The 27492-nt window shown below is 37.0% G+C and overlaps 1 protein-coding gene across 2 annotated transcripts in view; it reads left to right on the forward strand.

Annotated features, from left to right (window-relative positions):
* NELL2 (neural EGFL like 2) overlaps nucleotides 1–27492 on the forward strand; it is a 349420-nt gene that overhangs the window by 22678 nt on the left and 299250 nt on the right. The gene's annotated exons all lie outside the window — the stretch shown is intronic.

Genomic DNA, 27492 nt, shown 5'->3' on the forward strand with positions numbered 1-27492 from the left:
ATATTACATTGTAGAAAGTGGTGATTGTGAATATGCATTAAAGGTGTTTGCAAAAGCTTTTAGATTACTCTGCAGCTAAGCATCTTCCAGCCCAACTCCATTTGCATCACGTTGAAACAAACGGCAGGGACTGATGAGCGATGTCATTTAAGAAGTCCAGTGAACCGAAACTTTATACATACAATTAACACAAATTACCAAGCAGTGGTGGAGGTTATTTTATGATACTTTCCCCACCTTTCACATCTGTTTCCACAAAATGCAGACAGCAGAGTCTTTGAGGCTACTGTTCTGCATTCTAATGGCTGTTTCTTAGTAAAGTGTTGTCTGACCTTGAGCGCCACGTTTATATTTTGAAGAAGCTTCAGAATAAGTTTCAAATTATTGGAGAGAGAATTGTAATCTCCATGTACTTCCAAGTATATTACTTTCAATTCCTGTATGTCCTGCCAGTCACCAGTATAGTTAAATGGTCACAGAAGATGAAGACTAGAATGGGAATTCTTAAGGAACACATTACATATGGTCCCTTTCCTTATTAGTGTTCCATGGTTGTTGTTTACTATCGATCAGATGGTAAACAAGGATGAGAAGGCATCCATGTCCTTCATTTACTGAGAAGACAAGATAACCTTGACTATGAAATAAAGCAAAATGCAATTAGAAAGCAATTAAAAATTATTGACTTGAACTCATGCAATTAGTTACGTACTTTGTATCTTTTTTTTTTTTTGTGAGGAAGATCAGCCCTGAGCTAACATCCATGCTAATCCTCTTCTGTTTTTTTGCTGAGGAAGACTGGCTCTGCGCTAACATCTATTGCCAATCCTCCTGCTTTTTCTCCCCAAAGCCCCAGTAGATAGTTGTATGTCATAGTTGCATGTCCTTCTAGTTGCTGTATGTGGGACTCGGCCTCAGCATGGCTGGAGAAGCAGTGCGTTGGTGCGCGCCCGGGATCCGAACCCGGGCCGCCAATAGCGGAGTGCTTGCAATTAACCTCTAAGCCACGGGGCCGGCCCCGTATTTTGTATCTTTTTAATCGCCTTCATTTTTATAAATTTTGCTAATTTGAAATTTGCAAAAAGTTATTTTTATCATTATGATTTTCCAACAGATATTGTGAAAATGAGTTCCCTTGAAAGTTTCCTTTTCTTACTGAATTTATCTAGTTTTTTAATTTTCAATGCCATCTTCACTGATGACTCCTAAAATTATATCTCTAGCCCAGGCCTCTCTCCACATTCCAGGAGTGTATATTCAAAAGCCTACTCAACACCTCCACCTTTTTTTGTTTGTTTGATTTTGAGGAAGGTTAGCCTGAGCTAACATCCATTGCCAATCCTCATCTTTTTTGATGAGGGAGATTGGCCCTGGGCTAACATCCATGCCCATCTTCCTCTACTTTGTATGGGATGATGCCACAGCATGGCTTGATAAGCGGTGTGTAGGTCCGCGCCTGGGACCTGAGCCTGCGAACCCCGGGCTGCTGAAGTGGAGCGCACCAACTTAACCACTATGCCACTGGGCTGGCCAACGCCTCCACTTTTATTTAACATCTGCTAAGTATTTATTGAGCACCTACCGTGTACTAAGCACTGTTCTAGCCTCTGAGAATATACCAGGGAACAGAACAGAGAAAAATTCTGTTTTCATGAAGCTTTCATTCTATTGAGGAGAGACAACAAGATAAATAAGGGAAATATATGGGATGTTAGATAATGTTATGTGCTATATAGAGAAAATTCTGGGAAGGACGATGGGAAATATGTGTGTCTGGCGGTTTGCAATTTTAAAAGAGGTGGTCAGGGAAAACCTTATGGATAAGGTGACGTTTGAGCAAAGCATTGAAAGAGACGAGGGAGTGAGCCATGTGAACATCTGTAGGAAGACCATTCCAAACAGAAAGAACAGCATGTGCAAAGCCCTGACTGGCTTGTTCTAGAAACAGTAAGGAGGCCAGAGAGACTGAAATGGAACAGGGGAGGAAGAGTGAGATCAGCCCGGTAACATGGACCAGATCATGGAAGGCTTGGCAAGGACTTTAGCTTGTACTTCAAATAAGATGGAAACCACTGAGGGTTTTGGGCAGAGGAGTGTCACGAACTGACTTATGTTGTAATGGGATCACTCCTTTGGATGCTGTTTTGAGCATTGACTGAAGGGAAGGACGGTAGCAGGGAGACCAATTAGGATGGTGGCTTGGGCCCAGGTGGTTGTGGGTAGAGGTGGCAAATGGTCAGATTCTGGAGATATATTTAAGAGGAGCAAAGAGTATACACTGGGCAACTGGGTGTGGGATGTGAGAGAAATGACTAAGATTTTTGACCTGAGCAATCAGAATGATCATCCAGCATTTACTGAAATGGGGAATATGCTTTTATTCAATCTGGAGGGAAAAAAATGTTTCAGATTTTATTATTATGAAATGTCTGTAAGATGACTTCTCAGTTTTATTCCTCAAAATTTGAGCTCTTAAATTCTTTCTTACAATTTTAATTTTAAGGTAACTCTGAACACTATTTCTTTTTAATTCTGTAAAGAAGGTACAGTGACCTGAATTTTCAGGCAGCTATGATTTCAATGTGAATCATATTTTTTCTTTAAAATATATTAATGTTCATGAATTTTTTTAGTATAGTAAGACTTTTAGAATTTCTTTGGTAAATTCACAACTATTTCTAATTTAAAACGTAAGGCTTAATCCTACCTTCACCTCTCAATTATTCCTGGCCACTATCTTTGGATTAGGAAGGAGAAAAGTTACTGTACTGTGTTCATCTTTGTTTCTAACTCTAGTTTGAAAGCTGACTTTTTAAAATAACATTTTTTTTCTGAATATAAAACTAATACATACTGATTTTGGAGGATTTGAAAAATAGCAAGACGTATAAAGAAGAAACTAGCAATCAACTTTAATCCTTCATCCTGCTGTTACATTTTTGTATTCTGACTTTTTCAACCAGGTGCGTGGAGAAAATAATGAGAGCGAGGAGACCATGGCTCACCCCTAGGGTCAAGATGGATGTTTAGTCAAGTTTCCTACTTAAGGGAAGAGCCCAAATGGCCTTGTGTTAGCTCATTTCCACTAATCTCTGAACAGGCTATTGATTTATGATAAAAATTTCCCAGAGTAAATGTGCAATAAAATACTTTGGGAAAGGAAAGAAAAACACTTCCTCTGACCCTAGCATATTTATCTACTTCACAAAAAAGCACATTGCACTTACTATATGCCAAGCACTGTTCTAAGCACTTTATAAGTATGAGCTTATTCAATTTATCTAATCATCAGAACAACCTCTGAGTTAGATACTGTTACAATTCCCATTTTACAGAAGAGAAAAACGCAGCACAGACTGGTTAAGTAATTTGCCCGAGGTCACACAGCTAGTCCGTGCAATAGCTGGCATTTAAATCCAGGCAGTTTGGCTCCCAGGTCTCCACTCCTAACTACTACTACACTGTGATGAACTTGTTTCCTTTACAGTAAGAATCCAAGTTCATTTTTGTTTTGTTCAGATTAACCCAGTAAGAATCTAATATTATTTTTATTCATATAACCATAATTTGGATTTATAAGGCTTGTGTGCTTTTATGCACTATTAGGCTTAGCACTAAATAAATGTTTATTGGGGGAGGAATAGATATATGCTGTCATGTGGTGGGAAACCAATTTATATTGCAGTGATTTCCTCATTGCCCCAGTAGCATTTTTCATTCCTACAGAACATTAGTTTTCTAATATGCTCCTAAAAAAGGAAGGGGGGTTCTTTGGTTAAATTAGTTTGTAAAACTGTATATTTATTTTCTTTTTGAGATTCACAATGTGTATTAGTATATTAAGAAGTGCAGAGAAGTCTAGAGTAAATAAATCCTTTAAACTTTCTTTAACCTTATTCGATCAAAGATGCTGTCTTTTTCATGTAATGTCCACCAACATTCTATAGATCTAGTATTCTGTCGAACACACTTTGGCAAATAACTACTTAACAGGAGTAAGAATGAACAGTCTACTTAGTCTAACAGACTACTTAACTGTCTTAAAAATAAATTACAAAGCTACGTTTCCAATTTCATTTTACAAGTTTTATCATCCAGTGTCTGGTTTCTCCTCATAAACCACACCTCTCTCTTCACAATTAACTAAATGTCCTGTGGATTCTCATTCCTCTAGATTTTACTGATGCTTTTCCCTCTGCATGAGGTTCTCTTTTCCTAATACCTCACCCTCCCAACCTGCAGACACACATAGATGGGCTTCCTTCAGTCTGAACTCCAACTCATTCCTCAAGGCCCAGTTCAAATATCACCTGCTGTCCTCCTCTGACCCAGAAAGATGTAATCACCCCTCCTTTTTGGTTCCCTAGTGTTCGGCATGTACAAGCATATTGCACATGTATATGTTGCTTACATGCACGTCTTTCCCTCTAGTTTGTGGGTGACTTGAAGGCAGGGGTGTGTCTTCTACTCGTTTTTGTTTTTGCAGCGCCTGTGACATAGTGAATATTCAGTCATGACACTCAGCTACCTTGAAAAGCTTCTCTAGTTTTCATTTACTTTTACTTTTGATACATTCACCCAAACCAGGTCACCCACAAGAGCTTTGTAGTTCTCTTTTTTGGGGGAGGAAAAGATTAAACAGATACATTTACTTTTTTACAGTGTTTCATCTATTTATCTTTGTGAAAGATTATAATTTGTGAGTATAATTTAAAATTTAACTGGGAATATTTAGTGTTTAACTGCTGCTACATCACAATGCCATCATTTAGCTAAGTGTTCACCCCTAGAAATATATGCTTTCCTTAATAGTCTCCTTAAGTTTGGACAGATCTAATCAATGTTCAGAATGATTGGAACAATTTTCTGAAAGCTACAGATTTCCCTGATGACTTACAGTAGTTAGAATACTCAGGGAGGAAATAATCTCATTAAATGGCTCATCGTTTCCTTCCTTATCATTCCTTGTGCCTCCGTATTTGAAAAGTAGTACTTTATTTTTAAAGGTAACCTACTTATTCACCTTTTTTTTTTTTTTTTTGTGAGGAAGACCAGCCCTGAGCTAACATCCGATGCCAATCCTCCTCTTTCCTGCTGAGGAAGACCGGCCCTGGGCTAACATCCGTGCCCATCTTCCTCCACTTTATATGGGACGCTGCCACAGCGTGGCTTAAAAAGCGGTGCGTGGGTACACACCTGGGATCCGGGCCTGCGAACTCCGGGCCGCCACAGCGGAGGGCGCGCACTCAACTGCTTGCACCACTGGGCCAGCCCCTACTTTTTCACTTTTTGAGCATTGTATTGATTTCATAATTTCTCTGTTCTTATGTGCTCTTTGTAGAGGTGTTTTTTAAGGTCGAGTACTTTCAAAGTAAATCTAAATAAATTATGTCACCTAACTCTTCTTTCAGAGAAAGTCGAAATGCATTAGTTGTGTGGGTTCTTTTCTGAAGAACTCCTACAGAGTGGAAAGGCGTGACCCAACCTTAAAGATGTAAGGATGATTTACTCAGTACTTATTAGATTCCTTTTTAACTTGATTGTTGAAATAGCTTTCAATGATCTGTCTTTTTGGTGTGGTCATTAATATTCTGTAAAAGGCAAAAGCAGGATCCTATTCCTTATATGAATACCTTATCTTTAGTAGCACAAAGGTTCATCAACTCGTTTACTTTAGACGTTTTGTTGAATATATAATTTTTTTTTTTGTGAGGAAGACCGGCCCTGAGCTAACATCTATTGCCAATCCTCCTCCTTTTTTATCCCCTTTTCTCCCCAAAGCCCCAGTAGATAGTTGTATGTTATATTTGCACATCCTGCTAGTTGCTGTAGGTGGGACACCGCCTCAGCACGGCTGGACAAGTGGTGCGTTGGTGCGCGCCTGGGAACCGAACCCGGGCCACCAGTAGCAGAGCGTGCGCACTTAACTGCTAGGCCATGGGGCTGGCCCCAAATATAATCTTATTTATTGAATATTTTAGCTCCTGGCTCACTTTTATTTCTTACAACACTGCTCCTGCCATAATTCTTAAAAGATTTTAATATCATGTGAATGATCCTTCTACTACTCTAACCACTTGGTTCCTTGACATCCTTCCCTTCAGTGATCTTGTCCTACATCCTTCCTCAGACACACCCCTCTGTTCCTTCAAGACCATATCATAACTAATAACTGCAACCTTGCCATAATCTCCATTCCTTCATCCTTCTCTGACTATAAACTCTTATCTCCAGTTTGCTTCCTTATACTCTGATTCAACAATCCTTTGACTGCTACTTACCTCCCTTAGCTCATTTCCTTTGTATTTTATCAACCTTTTTAACCTAGCTTAAATTTCATGATTAATCACTATATCATTCCCTCTATTCTTTGGCCATGGTAAAACTGATGCAATGTAACTCTTCTCCTATTCCTAATCTATCCTGTATAGCTTCCCACGCTTATTAGTCTCACTTCAAATTCTTCATCACTAAACTCAAGTAGACTTCTAATGCTGCCTGACAATCACATTTCCACATGCCACTCGTACTTTCATACTCCCAGATGTCTATTTAATACTTTCCTCTCTTTCCCCAAGCCTCCAACATTTCTGTCCCTTCCTCACTTTAAGTGGATGACTGTGCTTTCTATTCCACTGAGAAAACAGAAGCAACCAGAAGAAAACATCTTAAGCTTGTACCACCGCTTTTAAATACCTTCTGCTTTTGTGTGCCTAAGCTCTGTCTTCTCTCATTAGTATGGATGAGAACTATCCAAGTTCCCAGCTAATGCCAACCCTCTACTTGTTGTACTTGTTGTACTCCATTTCTCAAATGTACTCAAGAACATCACTCCAGTGATTCTCCCTGTTTTCTCTGCAATCACCAGTATTCATCTCCCTAATGGTTCTTGCCCACCGTCTGGCAAACATACTGTTATATCTCCCATCTTAAAAGAAAAACAAAGACAACCTCCTTTGATCCTCTTCTCCCTTCTCTCCTGCTACCACTGCATTTTTCTCCTTCCCTTTATAGCAAAATTGTTCCAAAAAGTTGTCTATCTTCACTGTCTCTAATTTCGTTGCTCTCATTTCCTCTTGAAGCATTCCAAACAGGCTTCTTTCTCCATCATTCAACTGAAATAGCTCTGGCCAAGGTTGCTAATGACCTCTTACTAATGACCTCCATGTTGCTAAATCCGAAGATCAAATAGCAATCCTCATTTTGCTTGACCTACAAGCAGCACTTGACACTTCCATGACTCTGCCCTCTTTTGGGTTTGCTCCTAATTCACTGGCTTATTGTTTTCAGTCATTTGCTATGCCTGTTTCTTCTTTCAGAACTCTTAATGTTGGAGTGCTCCAGAACTCTTATTATTTTCTTCCCCTCAGTTCTCATCGTTTTTGTGGTCTCATTTAGTCTTATGGCTTTAAATGTCTATAGGCTGATGACTCCTGGACTTATATTTCCTACGTGTGCCTTTCCTCTGAATCCCCATCATGTAATTCTAGCTGCCAGCTTAGTATCTCCACTTGGACGTCAAGTTTAATGTGTCCCAGACTTATCTTCTGATTCCAGCTTCTCTTCCCCAAACCAGTTATTCTAGTTTTTCCATCTCAGTAAATGCCAATTTTATCCCTCTGGTTGTTCATGTAGAAGACCTTAGAGTCCTCCTTGATTCTTCTCTTTTTCTCATACTTCACATTCCAATCTGTCAGTAAATTGTCTGCTCTGAATTCAGTATATATTCAGAATCTCACCACTTCTGACCATATTTACACACTGTTACCCTGGTTTTAGCCATTGTCATTTCTCACCTGGATTATTGCAAAAGTCTTCTAGTTGCTCTACCATTTTCTCCTTCAGTCATTGTCGTAGCAGCCAGAATTAAACATTTTAAATATGTCATTTGATATCATTCCTTTGTTCAGAATCTTTCAGCCACTCTCCATTTCACTTAAAGAGAAAACCAGAGTTCTTACAGTGACTCGCAAGGCTTGTATGACTCGGCGCCCTGTTACATCTTTGAGCTCACCTCCTTTAACTGTCCCCTCAACCCGTGTCACACTGCGGCGGCTCCAGGCACACTATCCTCCTTCTGTTCTTCAAGTATGCCTGGAACATTCCTACCTCAAGGCATTTGCTGTTTTCTCTGCTTGGAAACGCTCTTCCCTAAGCTATTGTCACAGCTCACCTGCTTGCTTCCTTCAGGTCTTGTCCGTCTTTGTGAGGCCCTCACTGAACACCCTCTTTAAAATTTTAGCTTCTCTATAAACTTCCTGTTTCTCTTGCCTATTTTATTATTTCCATAGTGCTTGTGACCATCTAACATAGCGTGCAATTGTGTAGTTAATTTAGTTTATTGTTTGTCTACCTCTTCTCCCCGCCGCCTCCCCTCTGAGAGAGTAGCAATTTTTGTCTGTTTTGTTCATTAATATATCACCAATGTCTGGTGCATAATAGACCTTCATTAAACATCTGTTAAATAAATTTATGTATGATGGTCACACCAAAGGAATATTTATTTGTGAGGATTCAAACCATAGGGCCCCCTCTGGGGCTGTGAGTGCTAGTCAGATAATGTATGATCTGCCTGTGGATTGCAGGATATTCTGATGATGATATGGGCCAGAAGAGGATATGAAATAATTTGGTTTACTTTAAAAAATGATTTGGGAAGAGACATTAAGGATCTATCAGTGTTCAAATAACCAGATATTAAAGAAAGATTATATTCATCGATTCCTTACCCATTTTCTGATCTCTGTGTTTTTCTTGGTCAGTCCGGTCTCATTGAATACTCACTTTAAAAACCTATACTACTGAAAGGAGCATATCCTACAGAAGAAACATATTTGGAAATTAGAGTCATCTCAGATAATATTTATAAACAGTCCTGAGAACTCATGCTTAGAACAATAAGAAGTATCAAAAAGGAAAATTTAAAAGTATGTATTAAAGATACTACATAAAATAGAAAATTGTCAAAAAATAAAAAATACATTAAAAATAGATAATGAGAAAATGCCAGTTTACCAATACAACTACAATAGAAGAAGGAATAAAGAATATCCTAGGAAAAATATAAAAATAAACATAAAAGTACAAGAAAAAAATCTATATCATCAGAACTCTTACAGATAAGAATTCTCTTTTTAAACTCATAACGCTGGAGAAAATTTGGTCCAGTCATTTAGTGGTCAGGGTCCTTTTTTCTCCTCCCCAAACTGTGTCTGACCCTCGTTGGACAATGTCCTCTGGAGAATCACGATGGAATAACCAGATCCCCAATGAACTATCAGGCCACCTTATTTCAAAATGTAATGACTAGTGATCCTATCCCTTTCCTTAAATTGTTTCTCTTTAGCTTTACTTTTTAGTATCCTGGAAATTTGATTGTATTTATAGCATAATGTCAATAATATATTTAGTATTTACTTGCGCAAAAGAACAAAGAACATTTTAAAGTTCTTCTCTGATTGAATCACTCTTGTGCTTAAAAACCTTCAGCAGTTTCCTGTTGTCTTCAAGATCAAGTACAGAATCACTGTGGCTTTCAAAGCTGTGGGCTTCACTTACCTGTCCATCCTTATCTCTTACTTGTCCATCGTCTGCATCTAAACTAGATTTTTATTCTTTAGACAGGGAGGAAACATTTGCTTCTGATGTGCCATCCATCTAGAATATCACTCATTCTCCTTTCTACCCTTTGAAAACCAACTTATTTACCTTAAAGCGCAGGTCAAACACTCCGTCTTCCCAGAAAATTCTGGTCTCCCAGTTCATTTATTGCCTTTGTCCTCTGTGTTTCTCTAGTACTTTGAGTAATTTGTCTCCTTTAGAAGCAATTACATTTTGCTTTGTCCAATAGTTTTCATGTGTATACGTATATATATATATATCTGTGACTAGACTACATCTTCCTTAAGTGCATGTGCCCTTAGAAATATACATTATTGTAGCTTTTACCACTCTTGTGTATACCTTAGCCATAGAATTCCTTTAAGAAATGTTAGTTGATTTTGATTAAAATTTTAAAATTATGTTAATTTCTGTCATTTATTAACAAAGAGCACTTAACTAAGAAATGGAGATATTAGAAATCTCTGGCAAGCTTATTTAAGGAAGCCTATAGAGCTAATCTCAGCTGGATATCTTGAACAAAAATACACATTTTCTTCTTTTTTTAAACTTTGCTGTGTATTTCATATTGGCTTACAATAGCACATATATTTAGAAACCATCAAGAATTGCTTAGTTGGATGACTTTTGTTAAGTGGCACAACTTTTAGCCTTTAAAAAATAACATCTCCTTGCTTTCTTTCTTTTTTTTTTTATAATTTTATTTATTTATTTTTTCCCCCCAAAGCCCCAGTAGATAGTTATGTCATAGTTGCACATCCTTCTAGTTGCTGTATGTGGGACGCGGCCTCAGCGTGGCGGGAGAAGCGGTGCGTCGGTGCGCGCCTGGGATCTGAACCTGGGCCGCCAGCAGCGGAGCCCGTGCACTTAACTGCTGAGCCACGGGGCCGGCCCTCTCCTTGCTTTCTGATTTAGCTAAATTAAGACTTGTCCTGATAGCCCCTCTCCCCATCTTACTCAAAAGTAATTATTCTTTTCACTACTTTGACCTAAATGGAAATCTCAGACTCTTTTGCTTTTTTTCCTTCATAACACACTAAATGCTTTATTTCCTCTAGTCTAAATAATCAGATTATAGTACTTTATAAAACCAAATATAGCAAAATATTTTCTATTTATAGAGGTATATATTGTGTTTTATTAATTTTCAAATTCAGTGTTTACCTGTGTAGACGTGTTAGATAATAATGTAACCGAGTTGTTTACTCCATCTCTATTTGTTGTGGTGATATAAAGCCACCAAAGAAAGGCTGAATGATTTATTTAAGGCTGTGAATCTCAAGGTGGAAAGATGTGCCCTAGGATGGTGGTATTGGTATCAAATGAAACGTGGGGGCAGTGATAAATGATTTCATAATAAAAACTATAGAAAATAAAACTCAACAAAAATCGTATTTAGTGGTGTGGATACGAATCAGAATTCCCTTGGAGCACATGTTTATAAAAGGAACATGAGTTAAAAAGAGTTTGAAAACTGTGGCTTTAGGGCTTCTAATTCAGCTACTTAGGATGGTGACTATTGCAGGACAAACTCCATGTGTTTGTAAGGGAGATTTAGACCAAACTGTAATTTTGCTTGCATCTGCAAAAATATATTTTTTTAATTTAATCACCAGTATGAATACTAATCAATTATATAAATAGATGCAGAAAATGAAAGAATAATTTTAAGCAAGGCTAAAATAAATATAAATCTTAGATCCAAATTGGGATTTCCTCTTTACATTTCAACTGTTGCATCTTGTTCCTTTTAACTGAACTAATTGGTCCCTTACTAAGTTGTTGTAATCTCATCATATCACCCTTTGACCAGAATTAACTCTCATTCACCTTGAGATGGGAAATAGATGCTCTTCTAGCACCAAAGCAAGAATCCAGTCTGCTACTGAGAGGAAAGCCTGCAGGAGAAGGCTTTCTCCATAGGGCCTCTTTCTTTGTTCTCTACTTCCTGCCCTGTCTCCTGGCTGACTCCACCGGATCAAATGTGAGAATAAATATCACCTTTTTTCCTACCACCTCCCTTGTGATTCACAGCTCTCACCCACGTGTTTACTGTTCATTGTATCTTTTAGCTCCCCTCTCTATTGTTTAACCAAGATTTTATGTCAGTCATCACAGCTTCTAGATTGGATTCTAGCTAGAATTTCTTACAGAAAGGGACTTTCCCTATTCTACCCACCCTCCTCACAGTCTCTTTGAGTTATGGAAACATAGCAAATAGTATCAATAGTTAATTGAAAATTCAGTATGCAGCACACTCAGTTTTTACTTCTGCATCGTGTTACCATGCTATTTTAGAAACCAGAATGTAATTGAGATTTAATGTTTTTTTTCTAATCTGAACTCTTTGTATAAAGATGAACTTAGATAAACATTTATTTTACTTGTATGCACTAAATGATTTTAAATGAATAGAGTTTATAAATTATGATATCTTAATTATCATCAGATTATCAATTTAAAAAATTACACACCCAGCTGAAGACCTCAGATACCAAATTTTGAAGTTTTACAGAAATGACAGTAATGCAAATATTAATGTTAGTAAATCAGGTTAGGTAGATATATTCCATTAGACTATTATTAATCTATGTTATAAATTCAAGGCAAAATGTCAGCAAAGTGAAATTAACAAATTCAGAAATCAGTACTTTCCCTATTACATTAGGTAGGGCAGAATTTATCTCTTTGCTGCAGAAAAGTGGGAAGAAAAAATAATCCATAAAATGTGAAAAATCATTTACCTGTCTGGTTAGCTTTAGGAGATGTCTTAAATTAGAAAAGTCATTTATACTTTTATTAAAACAGATTAAAGACAAAACTCTAACTTTGAACACTGAGAAATATGAAAAGAAATTCTAAGTCACAGAATGTTTTATCCTCCCAAGGCGTAGCCTGGGAACCCATCTCAGGCAAAGACTGATACGTTATGAGTCCATTCTTTGACTGAAAGGCCAAAAGCATCCATGTGGTAAATATGCAAGGTCTGGCAGTTTAGATGCCCTTCTTCCCTGCCCTTATTCTATTCTATATAAATTTCGATTCTTGCTCTTATCATGCTGTATCGTAACTACCTGCTTACCAGCTCAGTTCTCTATCTCCATATTCCCAGAACCTAGCACAATGCCTTCCATAAAGTAGACTCTCAATAAATTATGGTTGAAAAGATAAATGAATAAGCAAAGGAACAAGGATACTCAAGTAAAGAGAAAAAGAAAAAGAGATAACATTTCATAGAATATTAAAGCATTTTTTGCAATAACTCAGTGATCTTTTTGCCTCCTTTTTCTTACCTATTTTTTCTCCCACATATCTATCCTCATTTACTTCACCCTTAGGAGTTCCTTTTACTGCTATCTGTCCTAATTTCCAAATTTCCATCGCTCACTCCACACCCAATCTTTTTTTTTCCTTCCCTACTTTCCTGTTTCCATCCCTCACCTCTCTCCCCCCAGTGACTTCTTATGGCCAGAAAAATAGACATAACCCTTATTCATTCATTATATCAGCAAACATACATTGAAATCTTCACCTGGCCAGGCACTAAACTAGGTACTGGAACCTTAAAGCTGAACAGGAATTCCTGCCCCCAAGGAAGATACGTTCTAGGTAGAGGGAAGATTGACAAGTAAACAACTTTGAAAAAATGATATGATATGTGTTGCAACAGAGATGAATACTGAGCGCTATGGATTTGAAGAATACGGTAGAGAGAAGGGAGCATCCATCCTCAGCTGTGTGTGTATATGTGTGTGTGTGTGTGTGTAAGGGAGGTGATAATCATGTAAGTCTTGAAGGATGGATGGAAGTTCATCAGGTAGGGTATGAAGTGAGAGTGGGGAATGCAAAGTGAGAGATGGAAGGCTATTCCAGATGAAGCAAATGGGAAAATACGGAAAACAGCTGCTTTTGAACTGCTGTTCTCACTTGGCCTCTTTCTTCATTTGTTTCTGCCTTCCTTCCCATCCCAACTCACCTCCTTCTCCTTCATTCCTTTTCTTTTTCTGCCTCCAGAAGGCTCAGGAGCTAAATAGTTCCTAGAAGGAGGCAGTTGTACTGTCAAAGTGAGGGGTCATTTTGTACTTTTGCCACCAATGAGTCTGCATATGTTATTTTATATTTTTTCCTAAAGATATGAGCCATTTTTGTGGCTGTACTTTGTAAACTGCTGCAGAAAAAGTCTGTCCAGTGAATATTGAACATCTGCAATGTTCCTGGCATTTGGGATTTGATGATAAAGGAAGGTAGATGTAGTCTCTGGCCCTATGGTGGTTACATTCTAGAAGGGAACACAGATATAAACAGTTATAAAGCTGGCAAGTTCTAATGGAAGTCTAGAGGGTGAAGTAGGAGAGAACATGGAGTATTTATATATGACCAGAGTATAGAGAGTGAGGGGGAAAGTGGGATGGGATGAGACTGGAGAGTTGAGTGAGGGATGGATTATGGAGAGTCTTGTAGATCAAAGTTACTCAAAGTGTGGTGCTGGTTCCAAACTGTTGATAATGGGTCTACATGAGATAAATAAAGAGCAAATGTTTAGCAACTCTTGTTGCATTTTGATATTACCACAATATCTAAGCACGTGGTGAGTGTCAGCTAATGTGGTTTGCAGCTTAAGTTTTATGTAGATGTATCCTCTAATGGTGCAACTGCAATAATAGAAAACAATTCTGGAATAAATACACAGATAAAGAAGCTTGTAATCTAACACACTACTTCCTTGATCGAGAAAGTCTTGTTAAGAGAAAAATGTCAGCTGAACTAGACAGCGTGCTTAGTGACGTGGTAAAAATTGTGAGTTATGTCAAGGCTAATGTGTTAAATTCTACTTATTATTCTCTTTATTATGTGATGATACGAATGATATGAAAGCTAATTATAAGCTACTGTTTTTGAGTTTTGTTGATTATAGAGGGAAAACATTCTGTTGAGAATGTTTGAACCACAAAAGAAACTCTTCTTCTTTCTGCAAGATAAGAAATCAGTTTTATCCCGACATTTTAAAGTGGTGAATTGGACAGCATAGAGTTGTTTATATATCTGACATCTGTGATATTTTCAATGATCTAAATACATCCAGGCAAGGAAGGAATGCAAAATATATTTCAATAATAGGTAAAACTGAAGGGTAAAATTGAGAGCTAGAAGCTTGGAAGAACAGTTTCTATGGATTGTTATGACATGTTTCATAATTTAACAAAAAGTTTCAATGGGATAATTGATGATCTTGAGTGACTTACAAATTTGATAGAATGTTTGGAATTTTACTTTTTATGAAAAGAAGATATATGAATGAAAAAATGGTGGATTCAGCATTCCTTTTAATTTTGGAAGATAATATAAATTCAACCATGACTTTACATGATAAATTGTAACTGTTTACTGACAAAGGATTAAAGATGGATTTTGAAATATAGCATCACTTGCTTCACTTTAGATAAAAATTAAAAACAAATATCCTGAGCGTACTGTAATTCATTTTTTTCCATTTCTATCAATATTCCTTTGTGAGACTGACTTCTCTGAGTGTTATTAGAACAAAACACAGATGTATCTTATCCCCCGAGAGTAGCATTGTCGTCAATCCAACCTAGATAAGTTAACAAGCAGAAAACGAGCTCAACTATTGATATACACAGTGTTCATTCAAAGTGTGTGCAAAGCAATTTAACACAGGGAAGTTTTGTTTTCTTTATAACTTTTTGTTTTTGATGATTGTAATTGACAAAAATTATGAGCATAATCAGCAATTCTCCGTTTTAATCTCCTGCACACTTGCGATGAATAATATATATAGTTTCTGTAATTTTTTCCTGTTATGTTTGTTCTGGTTTGATTTATTAAAATGTAATTTGAGGTCTGTTGAGTTTGTCCATCTTTTTAAATTTATTTTTCTAGAAGTTCATTTTGTTGTACTTTACAAAGATAAAATTTTAAATCTCTAATCTGTTGATTCACAATGGATTAGAGATTAAAAATTCGTCTATCACCTCAATAAAATTGGAAAAAAAATTAGTCTGTCACCACAGATAGTTTGAGAAACACTTCTTAGCATTTTAGACATGGTCCTAAGGGCAAGAAGAAGCCTTTGAAGGTTCAATGATAGCTGTTATTCTCATTATTTAGGATGCTATGTGGACATTCACCATTAGGAGGCTTGGGAGACCCCAGCTGTGAGGCTTGCTTAGGGGCTCGGAACAGGAGCACAGCTAATGTCAGATCCTGTAGCCAGCTTGGTACAAGGGCCTCCTCTGTAATCGTTCCTGATACTGCAACCTCCACCCACTCTGAGCAGTAAAGAGGTACCAATCAGATCCCAGAAACACTTGAGTTAACAGTGTTAAAATAATGTTAGTAACTGTCATTTAAGTGAGGGATGACCTTTTATGCTAAACTATTATTAGCAAAATCATGCTTATGTGATTATGTATAATTACTAAATATGTGAAGGGTTAATTTGGCCATGTTTTATTTAGAATAATAGAATTTTGGAGCTGAAAAGGACTTGATATATTTAACTTAATCTCTAATAGAGAAAATTAGTGAGAAAATGGAGACTCAGAGAGGTTTGATAGAAAGAACTGATTAAGAGTTTGGGTCTTGGAGGCAGAGATTGGAGTTATGCAGCCACAGACTAAGGAACACCTGAGGCTACCAGAAGCTAGAAAAGGCAAGAAGGGATCCTCCCCTACAGGCTTCAGACCATCACCTTCATTTCAGATTTTAACTTTCCAAAACTGTGAGAGAATAAATTTCTGTTGTTTTAAGCCATCCAGTTTGTGGTGGCAGCCCTGGCAAACAAATGCATGTATGTCCTGATAGAGTGTCGTGAATAACAGTTTCTTTGGTATGTGAATTTCCAAATGAGTTAAACTAACGTCTTCTCTAGGATTATGATGTTAAAAAAATAAAGTTTGAGTGTTGGAATCAAATTGTTAAGATTCAAAGTCCAATTGTGCCCCTTACTTAATGTTGCCCTTAGGCAGGTTACCTAGTTTCTCTAGCTTTGGTTTCTTCATCTGTAATAGTTTGATGATAATAATAACGTTTACCTTGTAGGGCTCTTGGGATGACTGAACGAAATAATCTATGAAAACTTCTAAGCACAGCTTCCTGAAAGCTGGTAGGCGCTTTGTGTGTGTTAGATATTTGTATGACTATGATGAGATGGTGGCATGGTGGTGGTGATGGAGAAGGCTCTTTGACCTGTCCAAATGGACCGTGGTGGCATTGGCAGTGGAAACTTTGAATGCCGTCTGTCAGTCTGGTGATGTTTTTACTTCTACTCTAGTCATTCCATTCAACTGTTCACTCATGTGCTTTTGTAGATTGACCTTCACATACCGATTCCTTTTTCAGATGCTCACATTTTTAAAAAAGATGGAATCCTATTTCCAACCATACCCATATTCTCTCAGCTTGGTTGCAGCCTCCCAGGTTTGCCAGATACGTCACGCAGTGCAGAACAATTACCAGGGGTTAGAAAGAAAAGCACAGCGTCATGAACACGCTGTTGGAATAGGCTCTTTCCATTTCTAAGACATATTTGAAAACAAGTCTTTAGTCTTTAAATTATAGTGTACTTTGCCAATATATTCAATAAATATACCCATATAATTTGTAAAAAATATTGTTCTGAGGTCCTCTTAAGGCAAACTATGGATCCACATTCTAAGTGATTAAGAAGAGGGAGATGAAATTCCATTTCAACTTGTTAAAACAAATGCAAGTTTAAACAAGCAGTAACTTTGAGCCCTGAAGTTACTGCTTGGCATTATGTTTGCCCTTAACCGTGCAGCCATGAGTAAGATAGATGCAAGCCCTGTGCTTCCAGAGCTTTCAGTCTGGTGGGAAAGGTGGAAAGAGCTTTTTCTATACAGAATCCTGACCCACAGAGGGAAAAAAAAATCTGTCATGGAAATAGAATAAATTTTTTAAAGAGATCAATAACACGTAAAAAAAATTAAGAATGAACAAAAATTCAACAATGAAACAGCAATGATGATGACAACAGCAACAACAGTAATAATGGAAAAGACTTTGGCTCTTAAGGGACATGGTCCTGATGCACCTGGGCGGTGGCAGTGGCTGAGCTGAGAGCGGAGGGCCCTTTATCGATTTGTCCTGCAGGAGAACTTCAAGAACATGACCTTTCTGGGGGAGCGCATATTGCATTTGGATCTGCCAGGTAGCATGGAGACTTTTAGCAAGATCTGCTCCCGTGGCTTCAATGACCATCTCTGGGCTAGGTCAGACCTCTCTTCTTGGTTCTAGTCTATTTGACATTACTACTTAGATATCTGGCAGATCCATCAAACTCAAAAAGCTGTGGCCAGAGTGGCAGGGGAGAGGGAGCAAGGGTTGTCCTCTGAGTGAGGACCACCTCAGAAGGGGGCAAATGGGCAAAGTGGGGAATTTAGACACAAGTAGTACACCCTAATCTGGAAGGGTGATGATGGAGAAGACGCCTTTTCCACCACTGTCCTGATAAAAATATATGCACCCTTGAGGGCAATGATATGGAGGGGGAGAATTTGAACTGAGTTTAAACTGGAAATGACCTGAAAAAACAAAAGTGATTGAATCAGCCTGGAATTCACTAGATTAAGTTTTCTAGCAACTTTTTTTTTTTTTTTTTTGGTGAGGAAGATCAGCCCTGGGCTAACATCCACTGCCAATCTTCCTCTTTTTGCTGGGAAGATTAGCCCTGAGCTAACGTCTGTGCCCATCTTTCTCTATTTTGTACATGGGACACTGCCACAGCATGGCTTGACAAGCAGTGTGTCAGTCTGTACCTAGAATCCGAACCTGCGAACCCTGGCTGCCAAAGTGGAGCACGTGAACTTAACCACTATGCCACCAAGCCAGCCCCCTAGCAACTTTTAAAAGAGGTATAGCTATAGTGGAGTGGCTAAGAGAATTAACTCTGGAGTCACACTACCTATGTTTGAATCCCAGCTCTACCACGATCAGCTGTATGACCATAGTGAAGACCTTTAACCTCTCTATGCCTCACTTGGCTTATCTGTAATATGGGTGCCTCATAAGACTATCATGAGAATTAGTGCGTTAATTCTCTTAGGACAATGTCCAACACACAGTAAGCACTTGCTAACAAGTTATTATTCTTTCACCAGGAAAAAGTGAGGTCTGAAATTGAATATGAGGCATAGAAAATAAAGTTCTACATTCACACATGAATTTTGTGGATTAAAATAATATATCACCTACAGAAGGATGCTACGATAGTCAAACCAAAGGAAAAAAATAATTTGGTATGTGAGTAAAGGGAATAGAAGAGCAAAAAGTTGAAAAATACACTTGTAATGTTGGCAAAATAGTTGTCAGTCACGTTGATACAATTTGCAGTGGGAGAGGGAGGAAAGTAAAGGAAATGAAAAGAATGTCTATGCTTTATCCTAAGTTGAATGCATTTTGAGGCACATTCTTGTGTACAATCAGTAAGAACCTGAAGGACTGAAATAAATAACAAGCAAAAATAAGTTGTCAATTTCTTTTCGTTGCTAAAAAAATCATGTTACAAAACTGCTGCAAATTTTACTGAGGAGATTTCACTTAGAAACTTAGATTTCCATCAAAAATCATTTTTTGAACCCATTTTGAATATATAGTAGTGATCTAGACATGAAAGAGGCAGGCTTTTGCCATATCTTAGCAACTAGGTAGAATGTTCTGTAGAAGTTAATGAGGACGTTTTGCATGCCTTAGAGGATTACAGCCTGTTGATGATAGTTTGCAGACTTTCACTCTAGTAAATTCTAGATAATAATAGCTACGATTTATTGAATGCCTACTGTATTCCAGACACATGCTAGGTGTGTTTATATACATTATTCTTGTATTCGACAAATATTTACTGACACCTACAATGTGCCAGGCGCTATTGTAGGTATTAAGAATAAAGCAGTGAATAAAACCTGTGAAAAATGGAGCTTATATCCTGGAGTAGGGGGACATAGACTGTAAACAAATAAGCAAATACATAGTAAATATATAAATAAGTAAAAGTGAGCAAAGAACGGGGATGGGAAGGGCTGGGTATATATAGGAGGGGTTGCAATTTTGAATAGGGTTGTTTGGGAAGGCCTTGCTAAGAAGGTGACATTTGAAAGAAGTGAAGCATTTGAAAGAAGTGGGTGGGAGAAGAGCATTCCAGACAGAAAACAGGATATGCAAAGTTCCTGAGGCAGGAGCATGCTTGGATGGTTCAAGGAACACTCAGGAAGTGCTCGAGTTAGTGAGGGGGAGATGGTGAGAGGTTTGGTCAGAGAGGTATAGCTGGGGCCTACGTAACACTTCATGTAGCTGCTCATGAAAGTCCATGAGGGTTGTGCATCATTTTCTTGGAAGATCTAGAGGCAGCAGTTATATTTTTAGATTAATCTGTGACTCTTCGTAAGGTCCCTTTGGCCAAAGTGGTGCCTGGACCCTAGTTGAGATTTGCTGATCTGAGTCACGGAGCATGGTGCTTATCACATAGTAAATATCTGTTGAGTAATTGAATAAATTAGGAGAATGAGGCTTACGTGCTAGCTCTGAAATTAATTAGTTGTGTGATTTTGAACAAATTACTTGACTTGTCTGTGTCTTGGTTTGCAAAATGAGAACTTTTCAAGCTTTCCTATTATGTGATTATGAGCGATGGCCAGTCTTCCCAACAAGTCCCTTAGCACTGTGAATGTTGGGAGTCAGCCTGCACAGGAAAGGATAAGGACGACCTGAACACCCCCTGCTCACTCACACGTTTATTTACCTGCTCATTCAGCAGCTCTGTCTTTCTGTTTGCATTCTCAGCTCCAGCCTTTGGCCAAGACAGTAGAAGCTGGCCCTAGCAGGGTGACAGAGCTCTTCAGGCAACGCTTCCTGTCAGAGGATTTGAAGATAGGTGTGAATAGACACTTTAGCCAAGCTCACCCTGAATCTGGGTCCCTACCAGCCTCTTAAGACACTAACATAAACTTATCCTTGTTCTCAAGCCACGCATGTGGGAACTTGGTCTGGAATTTCTGTCTAGTAACTACATGTTCATCAAAAAGAAGACTCTAATGTTGGTAGCTAAGCATTAGCAAGAATTATGTGATGAGTCAGGAAAGATTTTGAATTATTTTGTCTTGAGGCCTAAACTTAATAAATTTCCTTTAAGGTGTGGGATATGTATAGCCTTAGAAAAAAAGAATTATTTTTGTTGATAGCAGAGGCAGAATCAAATAAAAATCTTCCTTTGAAAAATGGAATTTTTAATGACTTCTATATTTAGTGACTTCTGTAGTGACTCCGTTTCTGGAGTTAAGTTTACAGGATGAAGGGAGAAATCTGATATAAGTAAAGCTAGTTTCTGGATATCACTCAGAATATTCTGTCCTCTAGCCCTTCTGAGGAGGGTTACTTGGTCTCTTAATGCTAGGCTAAGCCCTGTCCTTTAACAGAAAAACTTAAGCAAGGCCAGAAGCCCGCAGACCGGCCGGGTCCACAGGGATGCTTCATTCTATTCCGGTGAACACTAAGCGCGGCAGTGTATTGGCAGACGCAGCCAGTGTTTGCTCTGCTTGTTTGTCATGGTGGGATAAGGTTTTAAACAGATGACTCAACGCTCTTGGAGACTGATAACATTCAATAAGCCAGTAAGTCAGTCCTGTGCTCAGAACACTATATACATATGTATCAGTGTGTAGATACATAGGTATTTTTAACCAAAAAGGCTCACTAGCTAACTGTGCTATTTAGTTAACCATATTCACATTTCCAGTTCTTCTTTCCTTGCCTATTCTTATGGACTGATTTTAATTTCCATTATTTTGCGTTATGCTAACTGAATCACAAAGGGGAATGACAGAAACAGGCCAGTGCTGGTGCGGCATAGTTTAATGTGACAACAACAGGAAGAACTAGCGTTGATATACTGCACGGCAATTTTCGAAGTGACCTTGACCCTCCGCAGCCCTGGGACAGATAGGCCTTAGTTATTATGTTGTCATCATAACAGGTGCAGAGGGGTTGTGTCTGGCTCAGGAAAGAGGTGCGACAGGGCCTTGACCCCAGAGCTCTCGACCAAGTTCCAGGCTTGTTTCTTTTCACCAGGCTGCCTCTAGAACTGTGTTTGCAACAACACTTCTCTTATTTTTCTTAGAGTTTCGGATGAGTTGTGTGAATAGTTCCAAGTGTGTGGAGAATATAAAGACTGTTGACTGAAACCTAAGCTCCTCTCGTGTCCCAAGTGGGCATCTCTTTTACCTTCCACTCAACAAGTGAGTAAGAGTGTGCTTCAGAAGGAAAGGCACCTTTGTTATATAAATTCTTTTCTCCCACTTACCATTCTTTTTCCTGGATCATATGTCATCATTCTCATTTTGAGATACGGCTTCTTTATTCTAATCCTTTTCTTTTATACTTTTTCTTTTTTGATATTTGAATGTTATTAATCTCCTTTTATCTCTTCGTACCCTCCCTAATTCTACTTTCAGAATCATTGTATTATTTTATGTAGTCCTATCGTTTTGACCAAACCTCACAAATAAGGTCTTAAAGTGTTAGGCCCTTTCAGATTACCTGTGGAGTAAGGAAGGTGTCCAAATGTGTGGTTGGTTAAGTAAATCTGAGCCACTCTGCCTTGAGCCCTGGAATAGAAAACAAGATACTCTGACGATTGTTGATGTAAAATGAAGGGAACAAGAAAATGAGTCAAGTCTCACCCTGTCGTCATTCCAGGTTTTATAACAGGCAACAACATGTCAAAGAAACGTATTGTTGCATGTATTAGTAGTTCTTTGCTTTTCATTGCTGAGTAGTGTTCCATTGCATGAATTACCACAATTTGTTTATCCATCTATCAGTCGGTAGACATTTTGGTTGTTTCTACATTTGGTTAAAATGAATAAAGCTACTATAAACATTCAGAAATGAGTTTTTGTGAGGAAATCTGTTTCCATTTCTCTAGAGTAAATACCTAGGAGTGAATATTTTACTTTATAAGAAGCTTCTAAACTGTTTTCCAAAGGGCCTGTACCATTTTGATTCCCTCCAGCAAAGAATGAGAGTTCACATCACTTTGCATCTTATTGGCACTTGGAATTGTCAGTCTTTTTAATTTTAGCCATTCTAATAAGTGTATTTCTTGTTGTGGTTTTAATTTGATTTCCCTAATGAATACTGATGTTGGGGCACTTTTCATGTACTTTTTTTGCCATCTGTATATCTCTTTTTGGTAAAGTGTCTCTTTAAATATTTTGCCTGTTTTCTTTTTTAATTGAATTTTTTTGTCTTGAAGTATAAGAATTTCATATAATCTGAATATAAGTCCTTTATTAGATATATGTTTTGCAAATATTTTCTCCTATTCTGTTTTCTCTTTTAATTTTCTTAACCGTGTCTTCCAAAAAAACTAGTTTTTAATTTTATCAATTTTTTCTTTTAATTTAAGTGCATTTTGTGCCCTGCTTAAGAAATCTTTGCCCAACCCAAATCACAAAGATTTTCACCTATGTTTTCTTCTGCAAGTCTTGTAGTTTTAGCTTTTATACTTAAGCTTATGATCCATTTCAGGTTAATTTTTGTATATGGTACAAGATAAGGGTCATGGAGAAGGATTTCTTTCCCCTCTCCCCTCCCTCCTTCCCTCTCTCCCTTCTTTCCTTCCTTCCCCCTTGCTTTCTTCCTTCCCATATGGATGTCCAGTTCCTATACTATAGGAATGTCCTATTGTTATACTCTTTATTCTGTTCCATTATTTATATGTCTAGCCTCATCCCAATACCACACTGTCTTGATTACTATAGCTTTATATTATAATCTTGAAGTCAGATAGTGCGAATCCCCCAGTTTTGCTCTTTTCAATTTTTTTTTGGATTTTCTACTTTCTTTGCTTTTCCACATAAATTTTATAATCAGCTTATCAATTGCTATCAAATAGCCTACTGAGATTTAGATTAGGATTGTCTTGAATTTATAGATCAACGTGAGTATAATTGATACCTTAACAATATTAAAACTTCTTATTAATGAGCATGGTAAATCTTTTCATCCATTTGGGTAATCTTTAATTTCACTCAGCAGTGTTCTTTAGTTTTGAGTGTAAATTCTGTCTATATTTAGCTAGTTTTCTCCATAAGTATTTTATGTTTTTTAATGCTATTATAAATGGTATCATTTTTTATTTATATTTTCAATTATTCCTTGCTAGAGTATAGAAATATAATTGATTTCTGTATGTTGACTTTGTATTCTGTAACATTGCTAAATTCACTTACTGGTTCTAGTAGCTTTTTCATAGATGCTTTGGGAATTTTTAAATGTCGATGACCAAATTGTCTAGGGAAAAAATTATTTTTTCCTTTCCAATCTGAATGGCTTTTCTTTCTTTTTCTTGGCTCACTGCATTGGTTAGAAACTCCAATACAATGTTGGCTTGTTAATGTAGAATTTTTTAAAATGTTCTTTATCAGATTGAGGAAGTTCTCTTCTATTTTTACTTTGCAGTGAGTTATTTATTTTATCATTACTAGTTGTCAAATTTTGTCAAATGCTTTTCTTGCATAAATTGATATTATCATGTGATTTATCTTCTTTAGATTGTAAATGTGGTGGCTTACATTGATTGATTTTAAAATATTGAACCAACTTTGCATTCCTGGGACGAACCCCACTTCATTGTAGTTTATTATTCTTTTTATATATTATCAGACTTGATTTACTAATATTTTGTTGAGGATTTTGCATGTATGTTCAAAAGATATATTTTGTGCCTGTGTTCTAGTTTTCTTTTTTGTTTTGTATTGGTTTTGTCTGGTTTTGGTGTGAGTAATGCTAGTCTCATAAAAAGAGATGGGTAGTGTTCCCATCTCTTCTATTTTCTGGAAGATTTGTGTATAGTTGATATTATTACTTCTTTAAATGTTTAGTGGAATTTGGCGTTGAAACTACCTGGGACTGGAGATTTCCATTAATTATGAGAGAGGAATGCAGGAAATTTCTAAATATAATTGTGGGTTTATCTATTTCTTCCTTCAGTTCAGTGACCATTTCTTTAGGGTAAATGTTTCATGTATTTTGAAGCTTTGCTGTTAGGTGCATACACGTTTAGGATTGTTACGTCTTCTTTGTGAATTGACCCTTTTATTATTACATAATGTACCTCTTTATCCCTGGTAATTTTCTTTGCTCTAAAGTTTACTTTTTCTGATATTAATATATCTACTTGAATTTTCTTTTGATTAATGTTTGCATAGTATATCTTTTCTTAATCCTTTTACCTTACACTTGCTATATGATGGTTGAAATGAGTTTGTTTTGACAGCATATAGTTGGGTTACATTTCTCAAGTTCATTCTGATAATCTTGGTCTTTTAATTGTTGTATTTAGACCATTTGCACTTAATCTGACTATTATGTTTGAATTTTGGTGTACCATTTTATTATCTCTTTTCTCTTTTTTCCTTCTATTTTCTGTTCCTCTCTTAACCCTTTCCTGCCTTTTTTCAAGTTATTTGAATATTTTTTAGCATTCCATTTTATTTTATCTATTGTATCTTTTAACTATATCTTTGTATACTTTTTTAGATCAGTGTTCTAGAGAATACAACAAAGTTAAGTTCATACTTAAGTTTTCACTGCCCACTTAGAATCCAGATGTTACCATTTCAGTTGGAATATAGAAACTTTACCGCCATATAGATCCCTCATCTTTTTATATTGTGGTTGTCTTATGTATTAAATCTACATACACTGAAACCCCTTTAGACAATTTAAAAATGTTTTTCTTTCATTCATCATGATAGCCAGAAGAATGGCTCCCCAAAGATGTCCACACTCTAATTCCCAGAATCTGTGAATATGTTACCTTACGTGGTAAAGGAACTTTGTATATGTGATTAAGGTTAGGGGCCTTCAGATGGAGAAATTATCCCAGATTACCCAAGTGGCCCCAATATCATCTTTTAAGTCCTTAAAAGCTCAGGACCTTCCCAAACTATAGTCAGAGAACTAGAGAGAATGCACTGTGAGAAGGACTTAGTCTGCTGTTGCTGACTTTGAAGATAGAAGAAAGGGGCAATGAACTAAGGTTGAAAAAGGTACGGAAATGGATTCTCCCCTAGAGCCTTCAGAAAGGAATACAGCCTTTTCAACACTTTCAGCTTAGCCTGATGAGACCAGTGTCAGATTTATGAACTTCAGAACTCAAAGATCATAAGTTTGTGTTATTTTAAGCCTCTAAGTTTGTGGTAATTTGTTACAGCAGTAATAGAAAACTAATACAACTGTCAAACATATTTTACAAGACTCAAGAGAAGAATAATCTGTTATGTTTACCCAGATATTTACCATTTCTGTTGGTATTCCTTCATTGCTGGTATGCTAGTTGTCTTTCTGTTATCATTTTCCTTCTGTTTGAAGAACTTCCTTTAGCAATTCTTTTAGAGCAGGTCTGCTGGCAACCAATTCTTTTAGATTTTTTTCATTTGAGAATGTTTTTCTTTCATCTTTATTCCTGAAGGATATTTTCACCAGATGTAGAATTCTGGGATGGAAGAATTCTTTGAGTACTTTAAAATGTGTTGTTCTCTTCTTTTTGGCCTCCATGGTTTCTGATGAGAAGTCTGCATTCATTCAAATTGTTGCCTCCCTATAAGTAATGTGTCGTTTTTCTTTGGTTGCTTTCAAGATTTTTTTTCTTTGTGATAGTTTTCTTTTTTCTGTTGTTTTCAGCAGTTTGATTATGATTTGGCTGGTCATGGGTTTCTTTGAGTTTATCCTATTTTGGATTCACTAAGTTCCTTGAATCTGTAAGTTTATGTCTCTTGCCAAATTTGAAAAGTCTTTGGCCATAATTTCTTGAAATACTTTTTTTTGGCACTGAACTTTCTCCTCTCTTGAGATTCTGATGACATTAAGGTTCTTTTGGTTTTGTCCCACAGGTTTCTGCTGCTATATTTATTAAAAAAAAAAACTTCCTTCTGTTGTTCAGATTGAATCATTTCAATTGATCTGTCTTCAAGCTCACTGACTCTTCTGTTATCGCCATTCTGCTACTGGGCCCATTCTAATGAGTTTTTAAAATTTCAGTTATTATGCTTTCCAGTTCTAGAATTTCCACTTGGTTTTTTGTATATCTTCTATTTATTTGCTGCTACTTTCTGTCTTTTCATTTGTTTCAAGAGTGTTTGCTCTTACTTTTTGGAGTATTTTTATAATAGCTTCTTTAATGTCTTTCCCAGATAATCCCAATATCTGGGTCATCTTGGCATTGGTGTCTGTTGATTGTATTTTTCTCATGTAAGTTGATGTTTCCATGGTTTTTCATATGCCAAATAATTTCAGATTATATCCTGAACATTTTAATATTATGTTATGAGACTCTGAATTTTGTTAAGTACTATGGAGAATGACGTATTTTTTTTTAAAGCAGACAATTGACCCTGTTGGATTTAGACTGCAGATTTTGACTAGCTTTCTTTTGGTGTGATTTCAAAGGCTTTGTAGTGTAGTGTATTCAGATTTACCCCATGTGTGTACCACCAAGAGGCAGTCTGTGACTTGGGTGGTGGACTGTTTCTTAGAGTACTCAGTGTTGCTATGGTGGTACCTCAAACTCTGCTCTCCTGTCTCAATTTTCCTGCTACTATTTAATTTTTAGAGTCTTCAACAACTTGATGCATTCTATGCAGGTTTGATAGCATTCAGTGGGAATGAGAGGGTGAAGTGTGCTTATTCCATCTTACCCAGAATTAGAATCTTATGTCATTCTTTAATTTTTGAAAGCTTTTCACTCTTATTTGTTTAAATATTTCCTATAACACTCTCTGTTTCCATTCTCTCTAGTCTCTTATTCCATATCTCTAAAGTAGTTGTGTGTTG

The sequence above is a fragment of the Diceros bicornis genome, chromosome 17, assembly GCF_020826845.1.
Source record: "Diceros bicornis minor isolate mBicDic1 chromosome 17, mDicBic1.mat.cur, whole genome shotgun sequence".
Classification (NCBI taxonomy): Eukaryota; Metazoa; Chordata; class Mammalia; order Perissodactyla; family Rhinocerotidae; genus Diceros; species Diceros bicornis.